The sequence below is a fragment of the Apteryx rowi genome, unplaced genomic scaffold, assembly GCF_003343035.1.
Source record: "Apteryx rowi isolate R43461 unplaced genomic scaffold, aptRow1 scaffold_71, whole genome shotgun sequence".
NCBI lineage: Eukaryota > Metazoa > Chordata > Aves > Apterygiformes > Apterygidae > Apteryx > Apteryx rowi.
Window position 1 is genome coordinate 2086955 of NW_020450994.1, and position 16167 is coordinate 2103121.

Genomic DNA, 16167 nt, shown 5'->3' on the forward strand with positions numbered 1-16167 from the left:
CGTCTTTAGGCCTCATGGTTACAAAACTGTCATTCACATGGTAGAGTCACATCATCCCATTTCCCTGTCTGGACCTACAGCGTATGACTTCTACAAAGGTGCCTTGGCCAAAGTAACACGTAGGCCAATGGACACTGTTTTCTGGAGTGGCCTCCTTAGCCCATGGGCAGCAGAGAAGGAGACAGGCTAGAGCAGCAGTCATACTGCTGCAGTGTTGGAGTGGAAAAAAAGACTTTTTAATTGTTTTTTGGAATTTTTTTCAAGCAGTTGACTTTATTTAGCTTGAGGGAGGGAGGGGTGTGATTAATTTTTTTTTTAAGCTAATTTCAAAGAGAGTTTTATGTTTCAATTTGAAAATATGCCTTTCAGTATTCTTACTTTCTTTTATCCATTTGACCACTTTGCCACTGAAAAAGGGAAGGAAAATTTTAAAAAATGTAGAGAAAAAAGGGTATGATTTCAAGGATAAACTTTTTCAGAAATGTTTGCTCTGACTTGCCTTGCAGTCTGAACTCATACTCCCCCAGTCCCTAGTTAGGGAGCATCGCAGTAGTGTAGATCTGTTTTTTTTCCTGTGCCAAGCACTGTTAGGTCAAACCAGAAGATCTGGGCTAGGACAAGAGATCTGGCTGGGACAACAAATTGTTAGGACAATTTTTTTATTGTGCCATTTTACTCTAACTAAATTAAAAATAAAAAACAATCAGAACAAGTATAATTGTATAATTAAAGGTCACTCTTAAATTATAATAATTTTGATCCCCAATTATATGAAGTGTTTTTAATCATGACCTCAGGAAGTGTTGTCATGAGATGTCTGCTGGTGAGATGCTGATGGAGGTCTGGCCACAACTTTACATCCCAGCATCTCCCACCATCTTCCACAGGTGAACCATTCTTGCTCAATTAGAACATTTTAGATCAATGGGTTGTAATCTTTCTGAATTTGGGAACACCTGTACATTTTTGCCATGGAGGTGTAGAGATCATTTAAGACATTTCACATAAGTAGATTCCTGTATAGCATAAATAAACTTGCTCTTCTTAGCTGCCTTTCACAGGCTAATAGTTCCCAGATCTTCCAAGGACTATAGATCACAAACTGCTTTGAGTTTAGATTGTTCAGCAGAGAGATTCTTTACCATCTAATGCACTTTTCCTTTCTGGCTCATCTGCATTAGCTCAATGCCACAGTGTTTAGGTTTCAACCTCTGTAAGAGAATGTCTAATCAAAATAATAATAATGGATTCCCTAAAGAGTTTTCAAAACCTACATTTTTGGCTGCAACAAATCGCCCATATTACAAACATACATCTGTATTATAGAGCAGCACAAGGAGGGCCTTGACTCAGCCCAGTACTTTAGAGCACACTTAAAATATGCTCAACTTCAGCTTCTAAGTGCTTTGCTCACATGGGACCAAAGGGAATCTCGCCATGTACTTGAACCAGAAAAAGGTTGGCTCCATAGTCCGTATGTTTATTGCTAAGTCTTACAGTTGTGGTTGTTAACTTGAAACCATACCTGTGGCTTTGCTTTCTTTTGTTTGTCAAAGTGACATCTGCTAATTTAGCATTTTTTTAAATTACTTAATATTGTTCAGCTTAATATGGTCTCTTCTTGAGGATTCTAGGGACAAGTTATCTGACTTCCACCCCCTTATCTTCAACATGCAGACTTCCACTGCAAGTTAGCTATTGCAGACTACTCTCCAAAGACAAAGATGAAGCAGAACTTTCAACAGTACCTCTGATTTAGTATGCTGAGACCCACAGCTTTAGAGTCAGATGTCCAGGTACCTTAGTCTGGGCCATAGGTACTTCTGGAAGTTTTGCTAATGGACGGTTTGTCTGTCCTGAGTTGTCTCAGAAGTTTATAAGCAGTTCCTTCTGTGATGTGCTTCACTGAAGACCAAATGCAGCCAAGTTCTGAGAATGTTGAGCCATTGCTAAAAATTAGGATTGAGGGTGCTGTGCACCTTGCAGGATTGTGTCCAGAATTCAGTTTATTAAAGAGGTATATTCATTCACTTCTGAAAATAAAATAAATTTTAATGATCTATTTTCAGATTGCTTTTAATAAATGCTTTCTTGCATTTTTGAAAGTCTTTTGTTATTTTTTAATTGAGAATTATTAAGATGTGGCTAATGCTTTGAAAATGCTGGGAGGATGAGAGTTGTGCAGGACAAAATAAGAATTTTCCCTCACAGGGTGTTTTACTGAGAGATTGATCTCTAATTCATTTCTTGACTTGGAGATCCAATCGCACTCCTATTAAGCTGATGAAAAAAACCTCTCATTGACTGAATGGAAGCAAGCACAGGCCCTTAGTGAAGTGTCTGCAGGCTTTAAACTCAGCATCTTGAAGCAGTTCAGAGTGAATTTCTCAGCTTTGCAATAGAACAGGCTGCATCAGCCTTAGCTGACCTGGCTCTGGAGCGATTTTCACCTCATGAATGCCATAATGCTCCTGGAAAGCCAAGAATAGACATCAAAGACAGGAAGCTAATAGTCCTGGCCATAAATTTTGTTGGCAATTCAGTCCACCTTTTCCGGAGCTCAAGACAGTTCCACATCCTTAACTATCCTCCTTTACGCTTCAGAGTAACCATGTAACCATTCTGTTTCTATAAATAATGCAGAGGAGATTTTTTTCTCAATTTCTCCCAGGGTAGGATGAAAACTGTTGAATTCCCTAGTTTTTCATGCCTTTTTCTCTAGCTTCAGAAGTACTCTGAAGAGAGRCAGCCATTTTCCATCGTTTATTCAGAAACGCTTCCTCTTCACTGAGATGTGGCTTTTATATAGCTTCAGCCTTCACTTGTGACTGCCACACTGGTGAGCTGCCGGCGCAGCTCACGTTGGCCCTCTTCCATGCCAGCTGTTATCTGAGATCTAGACCCAGAATTGTCAGATGTTACCTGTCTTTAACTGACTAAGTGAAGTTGAAAAATTGGCTTGACCAAAAACTTTCTGAAGTTTAATCTGAAATTTGCAACTTGTGTCCTTTCCTTTTAAGAACACCCAAGACTAGTACTGCATATTGCGAGTATTGGAGTAGTCCCATTAAAGCCAGTATGATTACTGGGCATGATGGGGCTGCAGAACTGGGCTATATTTCAGCCATGGTTGGATGATGTCCATTTGTGTGGTGATGTCAGCTGATGTCTTTTGTTTTTGCCCTAATTGTTGATGCTATGTAATGACAGCAAATTTGGTGACCCTCAAAGCAGGACAGATAGCAACAGATAGGTAAGTTCTAATGGTGCATTACTTATTCTATTGGTCAGAGACATGTCCTAGTAACTTCTGTCACAACAGTGAACAATCAAGGGACAAATTCCAGCAAGGTGCATGCATTGTAGGAGGCAACTTTAGTCTTTTTCAGAAACAAAGACATATAAAAGTTACTTTTTGGAATATACTTTTAAAGAAATGCTGGAAAAAGTTTTGCCTTCAGTATGTGCTGCACATGCCCCCCATCCCTCCCTCCTTACTTTCTTGCTGTTGAAAGCACAAGAAGATTTGTGGGTATGTGAAACCTTTCAAATGGAAAAATGGAAGTGTTTGCACTGTGCGTATCCCTGCTTAGAGGCAGAAATGAGTTCAGATGTTAAGGGGCCTGTATTTTTTCCATTCTCAGATACCTTTTAACATTGTAACTCTGAGACTGATGGAAAATGATTGCTGAAATTAAAACAAATAGCTACTTGTGAGAGACCTCAGATCTGGCTGTCTATGGGGTCAGCAAGCTGTGCAGTAGACTTTGATAGTGTCTTTTTTCCTCTAGAGAGTGACAGGAAGCCTAAGCGCTTTGGTTTGCCCCAGTAAAGTCTTAAATCTGGCATAGATGCAGCTCTCCCTTTTTCTCACCCATAGAAGAAGAAAGGATGATGGTTATTGCTGCTGTTTTTACAAGGATATTGCTGGTTTTGATCAAGAAGATAATGCTGCCATGGCTTTGAGGCTTTCTTGGACTAGTGCTAAATTATGTCCAGTATATCATTACATAGTTTTTTTTATTATGCTATTACTTCTTCCAGAATTTACATTTCAGAGTGCCTCTTAACTGACATACACCAGATTTACAGCATACAAAACTGGCTTTCAAAAGGTGAGGCTTAGAGTTCATTCAAAATCTCTCACTAACCACTAAGTTAATATTCTACATCAAAGCCAAAATATTCTAAATAATCTGACACTGTTAAAGTTTGTATGTTAAGCTATAGTACTTCTGAAATCTTACGTGGATTCATTAGGTGTTAAATCTTTGAAAGGTTAAAATCCACTCTCTGTGAACTGTTGCTTGGTGTTTTTGTCATGTGAATGTTTCTAGAAGACACTTGAGCAAACAAAGGAAATGTACCAAAAAGGGTTTTAAAAAAATATATATTTTAATGTTTCTTTTGTAATTTTAACCAGTATGCACAAGGAACGCACAATTCTCTCCCCAAACTCTGATCAGAGGTTTTGCTAACATTACACTAAGCCTTCAGCTGATATAATCAGCACAGCTATGCTGACTCATACTAGCTGATGATCTGGACGTTTCTTTCTCTGTGAACTGCATATGCAGTGTGACATAGGAGTGAGCCACCACTGAAAAGCCAATATCACAGTTACTAATCTGTGGRCAGTTATTTTGGTGCCATGTGAGGTGATTAATGTTTCCTCTCATTTAGTACCTCCCTATTGTAGCTTTGTGGCAGATGTTGTAATGACTTCTGCAGCAAAGGATGCAAAAAATGGAAAGATCTGTTGAAAATAAAGGGGAAGTATCTGTGCAGTTGACTTAGGGAGAAGGAAGAGGGAAAATACTCAGGGACTGATTATACTCCCATGAAGATACTGTTGACTCTGGTGAGGGTGGGATCAAACTCTTTCTGTACAGTACACTGTCTTTATAGTTCCATACCTAATTTCTTAAAGGCTCAGCAGAAAGCCTATTCACCTTTTAAATCTCACATAGTCCCCTTACATAAAGTTTAAATGGGATTTAAGTGGTGCATAGGACCTGGCCAGGGTGCACTAGACCAAAAGTTGTGGTATTATCTAGTAGCAATATCTCCTTGAGTGCACAGATCTAAAAGTGCTGRGAGCACTTGGGTAGAGTGGCAGGATGAAGGCGATGGGTAGAATTTGCTGTGTTTCTTGTGCATAGGCTGTAATTATCACAAAACTAAAAGGACTCAGGATAGACACTGTGGACGTTAACTCTGTCCCCTTTTTTGGGTGATGCTGTCCATTATTAATGTAAAAATACTGGACAACAGAAAAACCTAGTATCAGTCTAGTAGAAAACGAATGGAAAGCTGCACAGTATATTGTACTGATGTAAGTAGATCTATCTGCATATAATGTGATTTTATTTATTGTTGTTTTTGTGTAGAGGAGAGTGAGTATTCATGACTGTGGATATAACCTTTGTTTATTTGTGTAATGTATTTTATTTCTTTTATGACTTGATCATTTAAAATATCTACATTCATTGGTGTCATTTGACTTTTTATTATGTACATTTTACTTTAAACATTTAAAAAATGCAAGAATATCACATACCCAAATTGTAACAAAATGTTTCCATTAAAGAAATAGGAATCTGACATCTCCTGTTTTCCTGGTGTCTTTTGTCACCTGTTCACTACATTCTTGGTCTGTGATGTGTGTTTTGTATAGAGGGTACTATCAGATTGTAAGAAGTTAATAACAGGAGGATTCATCTGGGTCTAAGACACCATATAAAACCCTGATTTTAATGACGACTAGCAATTAATTAAATTAGGAATCTATTTTAACCTTTCTTTGGGGAGAAAAATCCCCCTAATGTTTCAGGGCCTGGGAATGGTTTAGTCAGTATAAACACACATAGAATATTTTTATTCTATTCACAGTCCTCCAGAAATACAATTAAATAGGAACAGAATTATTTAAATACACTGGGACCTTAACTAGTAAGCATTAATTCTTACAGCCTGTACAGATGCAAAACTCACAAATTTTACCAACCTACAAGTTAATTTCTTTGCAGCAATCTTATCAAATTGGGGACATTTCATTCTGTTTCTTTCCTGCTCTTTTAAATACAGTCTTTATTATCCTGTTTTGTCTAGCCTTCTGCTTTCTTTAAGCATGTGTCTGTTGTAGCGATGTTGCCAAATTTAAGATTTGTGCTTGAGAGTATGCCAGGCCTTTAAAATCTAAAATACCTTGGAAATGAGTATGAGGAAGAAATATCTGATCACACTTATATCAAAACTAAAAGTACCAAGAATTCACTGGAGAGTTGATGCAGAGATGGAAACATCCTCTGATTTATCCACCAACCTAAAATCTCTCTGCAGCCAAGGAAAGGATAAAGCAAAGGGTAGAAATACAGGCTTGCAGGGGCCCATTCAGTTAGGAGAGGGTTGAACTACTTTTCTAGCTGCAGTTCCTTTCACTTGTAAGTCTCCAGATATGTCACTAAATTAATTAACTCCATACTACCAGCAAGTAAATGAATATTGCCAGTTTGTACAGCTGATCAAACCATAAGATGCAAAAGATTACCTAAATTTGTATAACATTCCTGATATATGTTAGAATTCAGATCATTTTAAATCTKCATCCTCAGAGATACACTTCTATTTGTACAGACAGTGTATAGACACATATTACTATTTCTCCTGGTTTTGTTTGTTGGCTTTTGTTTTGTTTTTTAGTGGTCATATATCTTTATCCCATTATAAACAGGAATTCTCTGGAACTACTTAGGGATTTTCCAATGTTTCTTTATAAAGAATTGTAGAAAAAAAATTATGGAAGTATGGTTTTGTGTTCCGAATAACTGCTGCAACCATTAGAGATCTTCAGTGATCCCTTTAAAAGTGCACACTTTGCGTGACTCATCTGCAGTTAATTTAAGACCCTAGCTAGGGTAAACTAAAGATTAGTTTAATAATGTTTACTAAYACAGTTTGCTAGAACTGAGATTAGTAACCATACACGCTTTACTGCTGTTATATTCCAGGGATACGTTGTCAGGGATGACAACAGAAGCTGAACTTTTGACATCTTGCCTTCATTGATGGCCATGAAAAAAAAGCTCCTTGTCTTCAATGAAATCAGATGTTCACTCAGGCTTGGGAGTATGGCATGAGACATTATTGACTGAATTTATTGCATGAGAGATTATTGACTGAATTTATGTTCAGTGTATAACCCTGAGGCTATTACTGAATGCCCAACATTTAATTACCTCCATACTGGAAGGACTTCCTTCCACTGTTACGGTGATTTTTTTTTTTTTTTTTTACTTTTTTAATAGTTTATCCTTCCAAATGAATGCTTGAGAGTTGTGTGATGAATTCTGTATGCATATACCTACATCACTATTTATGCAACAGTTCACTCCTACATGTTAAGAATCTTTTTTGTCTGAGAGTATCAGCTAGTCTGCCAGGTAAAAAATTCATTTGCTGAAATTACCTATGGCAATTGATCTTCAAGGGAAGCAACTTCTGGATATCATTCTAGATATCCTGTAACCTGGCTGGGCACATTTTTGTGGCTTTCTGAGGAAACTATTTCTTGAGGAACATTCATCACATTTCTCAAAAATTATAGTGGCAGTTGAGCCAAATCTTGGTCTTGAACTTCAGCCAATGTTTTCTTGACTTGAAAGAGCACTGCCAATAAAAAGTAATTGTACAGCTGACAGAACCTCTTTTGTTACCTCCTAGGAATAACCATAATTTACAGCCTGTAATGCCAAAAGGGTCTCCCTGTGTACATATGCTACTCTTGGTAAATTTTCCTGAGTCATTTTAGGGCTGGTTTGATGGCCTTCAGTCATCTGTCTCAGAAAAAATATTTTATATTTCCCTTTCTATAAGTAATTTTGCTGTCCACTACAGCTATTTGTTCTAGCTGTATACTGCTTTATTACCATTCTCCACTGCTTCTTGACGCTGCCATTCAATTTACACAATATGCCTCTGCTTTCAAATTATATATATATGTTTAGGTGCTGGCTGATGGTGAAAACTGTCACCATGGGGTTTGTCCAGGCTCAGCTGCTAGATTTACAAGGGGACATAGGAAACTCAYATCCTTGGAAGCCCTATTCTTCTCCTGTATTCCCACAGTACTAAAGAGCCAGCCTGCTCTATTCTTAGCACATGCTATTTGAACCACCAAAGAACTAATGCTGCTGCGCTGTCTATAAGCCGACAGGCTTCACAACTGGTTATTTCTCCATCACCCAGGCAGTGCTGGTCCCTCTTCCTCCTGCCTCTTCCCTAGTGTTAGATTAGTAGTGGCATGACTAGGGAAAGCCGGTGTCAGTTTTCTCTTCTACTGGACTTGGATCAGGGATAGGACCCCAGCTCTTCTGCTTCCTAAGGGAATGCCCTAAACATGAATGCTATTAGTGAACTGGTGTCTTGCTGAACTCATATACTGTTACATAAAAAATGAAAATGCCTCAGTAAAAACATTTTAAAATAATTTTCCCATAACCTAAATGCATGCCTAGACTACCAGACCACAGCAGGGATGTCTCACTTCTTATTTCTCTTTCTGCAGCAGAACATTTCTTTTATTATTTAGCCTTCAAAAGGAAAGAGTGAGAAGACAGACTATATACCATAGCCTAGGGGCCTTTCTGCCAGGAATGTGGATTTCTGGACTTAAAATGCTGTTCAAATCAAGCAGAAGAAAGATTTGATTTGAGGCTTCCTACAACCCTGGTAAGTATTACTGATTAAAAGGACATCAGTGAGAACAGTCCCTCTCAGTGTGATTTATATGTACTGGCCAAATTAGATGCCCGAATCCAGGAATGGACTAATGGCTGTGAAACCTCAAGAAAGAGAAAGCTGCTCTCAAGAACCAGCTAGAGAGACAGAGCCCTGACAGCACTGTCTGTCACTGAATTTGTGTAGATGTATAATATGCCCTTGCTGAAAAGGAAAGATTGCCAGTAAGGAACAATTATGTTGAACCAGTGCTTGGGCAGCCTTAGAGTGTGGATTTTATTGGGAATCCTAAGCAGCACATTTCTCCTGGGAAGTCAAAAGGAAACGTTCGCAGCCCCTGACTGAATCCTTTCATGCAAAATCTCTCCATGATAAGAGAGGAAAGGATCCCACTTGCTCCCATTTGATTACCACAGTGTTTTATGGGATATCAACTGGAGCAACAGCTTAAGAAGGACCTGGGTATTCCCTGGGCATCAAAAAGSTATATTACAGATGAAGGAGATCAGGGCTTTGGTCTCTGTTCTAAGAAGAGATTTACCAGAGCAGAGGACTGGCCAGTATCCAACCTCCTACCCTCCTAGGATAGAGGGAAACAAGGCTTTCTACTGGGACTTGGGCAGTTTTAAGGAAGAAATAATGGAGCCTGTCAGGAAGGCACCAAAAGGTTTAATGAATGTGGACTAGTTCCTGCCCTTCTGCGTGCCTACTTAAACAGAAATAAACCTCAGTACCACCTGGGATTCACCCAGCACTAGTTATAAATAGGAATAGTGGAGTTAAGACATCAAACAAAGGAAAATGTAGGCCATGTATCAGGAAAAATTGCCTAAGAGTGTGATCTATTAGCTCTCAGACACCCCTCCCAAAGGGGGTGGGGGTTGAATTTCTGTTGCTCAAGGCATTAAAACCCAAAGCCCTTGGGAGTGTGCTGCAGGAACAAACCCGCACTGACTAGCGGGAGGATGAGGTGATTTAACTGGTGGTCATTTTCATCTCCAGATCCCTTTAATGTACATGCCAGGATGCCTTTAGTGACAAGCTCCAGCTCAACGCCAGAGCTGAAAGCAGCCTGGACACAGCTCGAGAGAGTGATTCAGAAAAAGTAGACAGGAAAGGAGGTATAGAAAGAGTGGCGGGAGGAAGGGGGGTTAATTTAATTGAGACAAGCCAAAGTCTATAAAAATTTTTCCAGTTCACTTTGGGATGGGAGCTGAGGTTGAAACAAAGACAGAGTGAAGTGATCCCATCATTCCTGGAATATTTATAGATGCCGGTCACATGGCAGTGGCAAGTATGTTAAGGCCTCATTAACTTTGCTTTCCTTAGTCAGAGCCTGACAAATTAATACAGATATTAAGGGCTCCTGCCTCCAACACAGACACCACTGCTCTCTAACCGCTCACCTGGGCCTGACCAGTCTGAAATTCTTCTCCTGCCAGAGTTGCAGCTGAAACAAAAGTTTCCATCAGCACCAGCACCAAACACTTAATTTCCTCCTCCCTACAGCTCCCCTTTCTCTGCCAAGGAAATAAAAATGAAGGAGAAATAACCATTCGTAATCATGAACGTCTGTACAAGAGATCGTGTTTTATTTTGCCCCTTTACGTTGTCAGTCCTTTCTATAGTCCCTCCTTTCATCACTCGTTTTCACTTGGAGGTCATTTTTTTCCTCCATTTCCTCCATAGTCCTCCCTAGTCCCTCTACTCCACACCTAACCTCCTTTCCTTCTGCCTGCCTGCCAGTTTTCCTAAGTGCTTTCTTTAAAGCTATTTTTACATTTTTTGTTGTCTTGTTTTAAAGAGTCCACCTGGATTAGCCAGCCCTGGAGAAAAAGCCTCAGCCACTCCTGCAGCCTGAGGCAAGCAAACTTGGGCGCAGGGGCCGTTCCTTGGGTGCAACAGGCTGTGCGGACGAGTGCTGCGTTCCACTTTTCTGTCATTCACCTGCTCCTGTGCCACTTCCCCCCTGTACTTCTCCCGCTCTCTGCCCCCTCAGCTGCTGAGACTGTTAGCTGGGTAGAAATACCTTTCCCTCATACTACGGGGCTTTGATTTTATTTCCGGCTCACAGTGGTGATAGAAATAATAACCACAAATCGACTGCATTCCTCCAGAGGACATTCCTTATGCCACCTATCAGTTAGTGAATTCCACACAGTGTCTTTTTTTTTTTTCATAAAAGGTAACACAACTTTCATTAGGACATTTTCAACATATTTTTGTAGAAATAGCTGGCTTCTCTCTGAACTCTCATAGCTTAACCCTCCCAGCCTGGAAGAATGACTGAAATCCATAGCATTGTAATGTTGCAGCCTTTAACCACGTATAGACCACCTGTTGAAAATAAAGTTTACTGTCTGTCAGACAAATATTATTAGGAGTCTGTGTTCTGCTAGAACATAATGTATCTAACTTGGCAGACTAATGTTAACAGGATAGTGCCACTGCAGCGGGAGGAGGCAAAGTCACACCCTTACGTACTCTGTGACGCCAGCACAGTTCTTGCTGTTCCTACAGGTCTGCAACGCTTGGAGCTGGCTCTRTCATCTTTAGACCTGTAGCCCCGTGTTCAGGCGACGATGAGCGGTACATTGTCAGAGAAAGTCTCTGAACACCGATGGTAACTACCTCTTACATAAGGCTTCACAAAGGTAAAACGTCCTGCGCAAACGTTAACAAAGCCACGCAGCACGGCACTGACGATGAACAGCGCTGCCTCTCAAAGACGGTTTTAATGTTCCGGCCGAACGCCAGCTCAATTTTCCTGGTAGAGTAAGTTCTTTGACTAAAACTCTGTGTAACTGGAAGTGTTCCATGACAGATCGGACAGCTGATAAAGCCCCTTCATTCTCCTGTTGATTTGGCTAAATACTGAACCTGACTATGGGACACTCCCCATAACCTACATGCAAATGATCTTGTTGGGTTAAGATACTTCCAGATACTGCAGTCAAGACTTCGAAAAGGGACCAGGGATTTTAAATCTCTCAGTTCAGGGGTGCCTAATTTGGAATTCTTTGGAGTAATTTGACTTTGGGAAATGGTAAAACCTTGCTCTGGGAAGATCAGATCTTTAGATTGGCTCAAGCAGGCCCACCTACAAACATGGCATCCAAAATCACTAGTCATTTGGAAAATAGAAGTCAAAAAAAAAAAAGTCAGTCCCCAAACCCTCTTCATCAACCCTCTTCCTTCCCTACCCTAAAAATTTGACTATTGTTTCCTCTTATTGGTAAGCAGTTTATTTTCACTGGTTGTTTTACAAGTGCACATCAGTTCCATAAGAGGAATTAGGTGGAAACAGCCAGGAAACTGTATAGGAAAGTTTGAAGTATTGGAAAAAAAGAAAAGAGAGAAATGATTTTTTTTACCCAAATTCAATACTAATATAGAAACCCATGTGCAACTTTCATTAAAAAGTCAAGAATGTTCCTAATTAATTTCCTTTATGCTGTTGTGTACTGCTATAATTACAGACCGGAGTTCTGAAGCCCACTAACCCTGTTGCAGAGGTAATGAACTTGAAGTCACTATCTGACTAAATCCTGTATTCAAAAAGCAATTTGAAGCAGGGTGTTCACTCAAAACATCACCTCTCAGCTCTGCAGGTATGGTAAACTTAAATGCCCACACGTTTACTTTACATTTACACTGCTGCAGTGCTCTAGGCTTCACATATGGCTTAGGTTCCCTTGTGGTTGCAGAGCTAACTGGATTAATTCAAGCTTCCCAAGAACGGTTGGTTTCGCAGATGGGAGGCAGGAAGCCTCACTTTGCTAACAGCCAACAGTTTGCTATCAAGGTTACAGTGTCAAAATCAAGGGGGTAATGTTAATGTTATACCAGCTAAATACCGCATTAGCTGTGACTTAATTAACCTAGCCAAATTGTATCAACGCATTCTCATGCTCAACACATTGTCTTCTTTTAGCTTATACTGTATAATTGGAAATATTAAAAACATGCATTAACTGTACAGTGGAAACAGAGTTAGGTTGTGCATCCACGTGTCATTTTCAAAGGGTCAGGGTTAAATGCTTTTCTTTGTGGTAAGAGTCATGCCTCCTATGCAGATTTACAATCATCTGCACTGTTTGCAGAGAAAATTAAYAGTTGAGAAGCAAGATTTGTTAATGGAAGTGATGGCTCTTTTTTCTCTTCTCTTCCCCGACCATCCTTCTTTTCACAACCCTCTTTTTGGTATTCACAACCCCATTTTTAGTATTCAGAAAGGGAAAATAAAGCTCCTAGAATGAAGAAAAAGCTTTAGAAATTATTCAAGACATGATCTGCCAACATAAATTCAGTAGAATTATCATCTCCACTGTTCCATCATTGTATATGGATATAATACATATAAGATTTAATACATGTGATATAGAATATATCACAATATATCACATGTATTGAGATATAAGATTGTATTAAGATGTATTAAGATATAATACATATGCAAGATTTCTCACAAACACTTGCATGTAATATTATCAAAGCAAAATACATTTGAGGGTGAAAAACATCTTTCCGAGGCCTATTCCAAGTTATGAAACTTCTTGATGTATTTCCTATTTGTTGCCATTCTTCCTCCCAGTTTGGTGATCACATAAGAAAAGCTTTATAAGTGGTGTGGATTGAAAAATGTTCATCAGTACTATCTTGAATGGAAAATTACGGGCTAAATGTTGTTTGAAAAGAACCTATTTTCTGAGAAGAAATAAAGTATCTCACTAAAAACACCTGAAAACCATTACTTCAGTTTGACGTAGTCCCAACAGTTTTAACTGGAGGTTTTCAGATATGTTATGATGCTACCTTACAATATTTTCTTCTCAATATTGGCCTCTCAGAGCAGATGGCATCCGAAAGTTTTTCTAGGGTTTATAAACTGCACATTGTGCTTTACAGAGGAAAAAACGGAGCATCATGAGAGACAGAAGCCTGGCCAGCCCCTGCTCATAATACTCTGCTTCAAAACCTTGAAAAACTGTTACATCATCTTGAACTGATAAATTTGTTTTCTCTTAGTCTTTTAAAAAAACCCAGTATTTTCTGCAGGGAAGATAGAGCCCCTTTTGTTTTGACCAAGTCTGTTTTCAAGCATGCAGCACAAAGAAATTACTTAGAGGCAAGGTAAATATTAGATAGTATTACCCTCACCAGGCATTTTCTGCTGAAAAACACTCAAAGCTTCAACCAAGGGTTCTGTAGCAAGGCAAAACTTTAAGGAAGGGTTTCTGTAATTAAGGGCCTCATTATGCCCTCTCCAGTGTTTGCCCAGTTTACTAAAGGAATGGAATTATGCACTCCAACAGTTTATTCATCTGTGGCAAGTTTTGAATTAGCTGGCTAATTTCAACAACATTTGACAGGGGGATGGAGGGAGCTGAAAGATATTTTGGGCCCAGAAATTTCATGCAAATGATTAACTAAATAGGAGAGACCTCAAGGGAGAGCGAGCAAGAGAGGAGGACACAGCTACTGATGGAAGGAATAAAAAGGTGGGTTCAACATTTACCTGCTCTGTTGGCCTGATGCGAGCCAATATAAACCCATGCACTGAGCTGGTGATCRGGCACGCTGCCTATGCCCATTTCATAATAGCAATTTTGAATGGTAGTATAAGCTGGAGTCATTATTTTTCATTTGGCGTTGAAATAAACAGAGGAAAAGGACATGGAAAAGGGAAGGATAAATATTTTTGCAAAATACATCTTAAACACTAATGAACATTAAATCATTTCTACAGGAGTTTGCAAACCAAAGGAAACAAGGAAGAAACCCTCCTAAGTTTGTTAAGTTGAGAACTCCACTTATTTTTGTTTTGGTACTATTATCTGGAATTGTCCTTCTTCCTAACATTATCATTATTAACTTACATTTAAGCTTATGCTAAGTGTGATTTAACACAGGAGATAGAAAGCCAGAGAGGTCTGGTTTTCAGCATCAGAGGCACCTTTGTTGTGGAAAGTTGTCAGCTTCAAAACGTTGTCTATACTGCATAGATCTGTGTACTTTGGACAGGTTTATAGCTCAAAATCTAATTCCACAGAGACTTACTGTAACTTGTAAATCTGTAAGGAATTTTTCAGACCAGTTCTATGTTCAAATTCATTCATTTGTGAGAACAGATCCGCTATGCCATTTTTAAAGGCACTTTCAAATACCTGGTTTTCTTTCCAGCTGAAAAGTGGGGAAAAAACGAACAAAATAATTGTCAAATGAAACATTTAATCTTGTATTAATCAGTACATTTTGGGATGAGCTGAAACATTTTGGAGTTTTTGATTTTGATCTTTTGCTGGGGAAAAAAAAAAACGTTCTCATTTCATTTCAGTCTGAATCAGCTGCTATCTCTCTGGAGTTTTCAGTTTATTTAAATAAMCACTAACAAAACAAGAGCATGAGCTGGTCTGTATATTAAAGTATTATTTAATCCTATTCTTTCATTAAACATCTAAAAAGTTCCCACTTTTTTCTGCGGGAAAAATCAGCTTCTTACACAAGAAATTATTTGRGAACTTCCAGTACTATAAAAATGTAGCTCGGTAAATTACTTCACACTTTGTCCCAGGATTATAGTTTCTCTGGCTGCATGGATTACTTGGCTTGGATCTTTTATCTTTTTTTCTCACCAGTGCCTTCCAGTCTTCTCCTCATAGCCTCTCACTCTTACACTATCATGTCCTCTTTTCTCCATCCTTCATAAGCTTTTCTTTATGCTATTAAAGCCACAGATACAAGTCCTTTTTTGGAAGACAAAACCCCACTCCTTTCTGAATGCCAAGAGGACATTGCAGCTGATTGCAGACACCATTCCCGGAGGCCCACTCAGCACTGAGATGGGCCTGCCTTCCCAAGGTAAGAYGTATAACAGGGCTGAAAGATGACGGCCAAAGCTTTGCTGTACTCTAGCAGTCCCTGCCTGTGAAATGGCTCAGAGGGGCTGTTGCAACTGGAAATAACCTTGAAGCCCTGCAAGATCCTTCAAGGTGCCTCCATTCCAGCCCTAGGTGAGAGAAGATGGAGGCAATTTGGTGATGCAGTTGAGCCTGTCACTTCCTTGCAGAGCTCCAGCACGCCTGAAGTCCTGTCTCACTGGGACTGGGAGCGACTGGGAGCGACTGGGAGCGACTGAAATCAGTCTCTGGAGGATTGTCCTCCAAATGATTCAAATAGCACTGTGTAAAGGCACGTTTCTGATAAAGTATTTATACACCATTTTGTAGTGTTTTTATGTAACCCATACTTCCTCCTATTCTGTTCGGGTTCATTTACCCCGTCCACCACTATGGTGTACGAGAGTGTTCAGAGAGGATGTGATTACATCTGTTTTATCAATACACACCATTCTGTGGAAAGGGGACCAGCAATTAAAATTAAATTATGCTGCTTTTCCCCTTTGAAATCATTGATGAAAAAAATAAT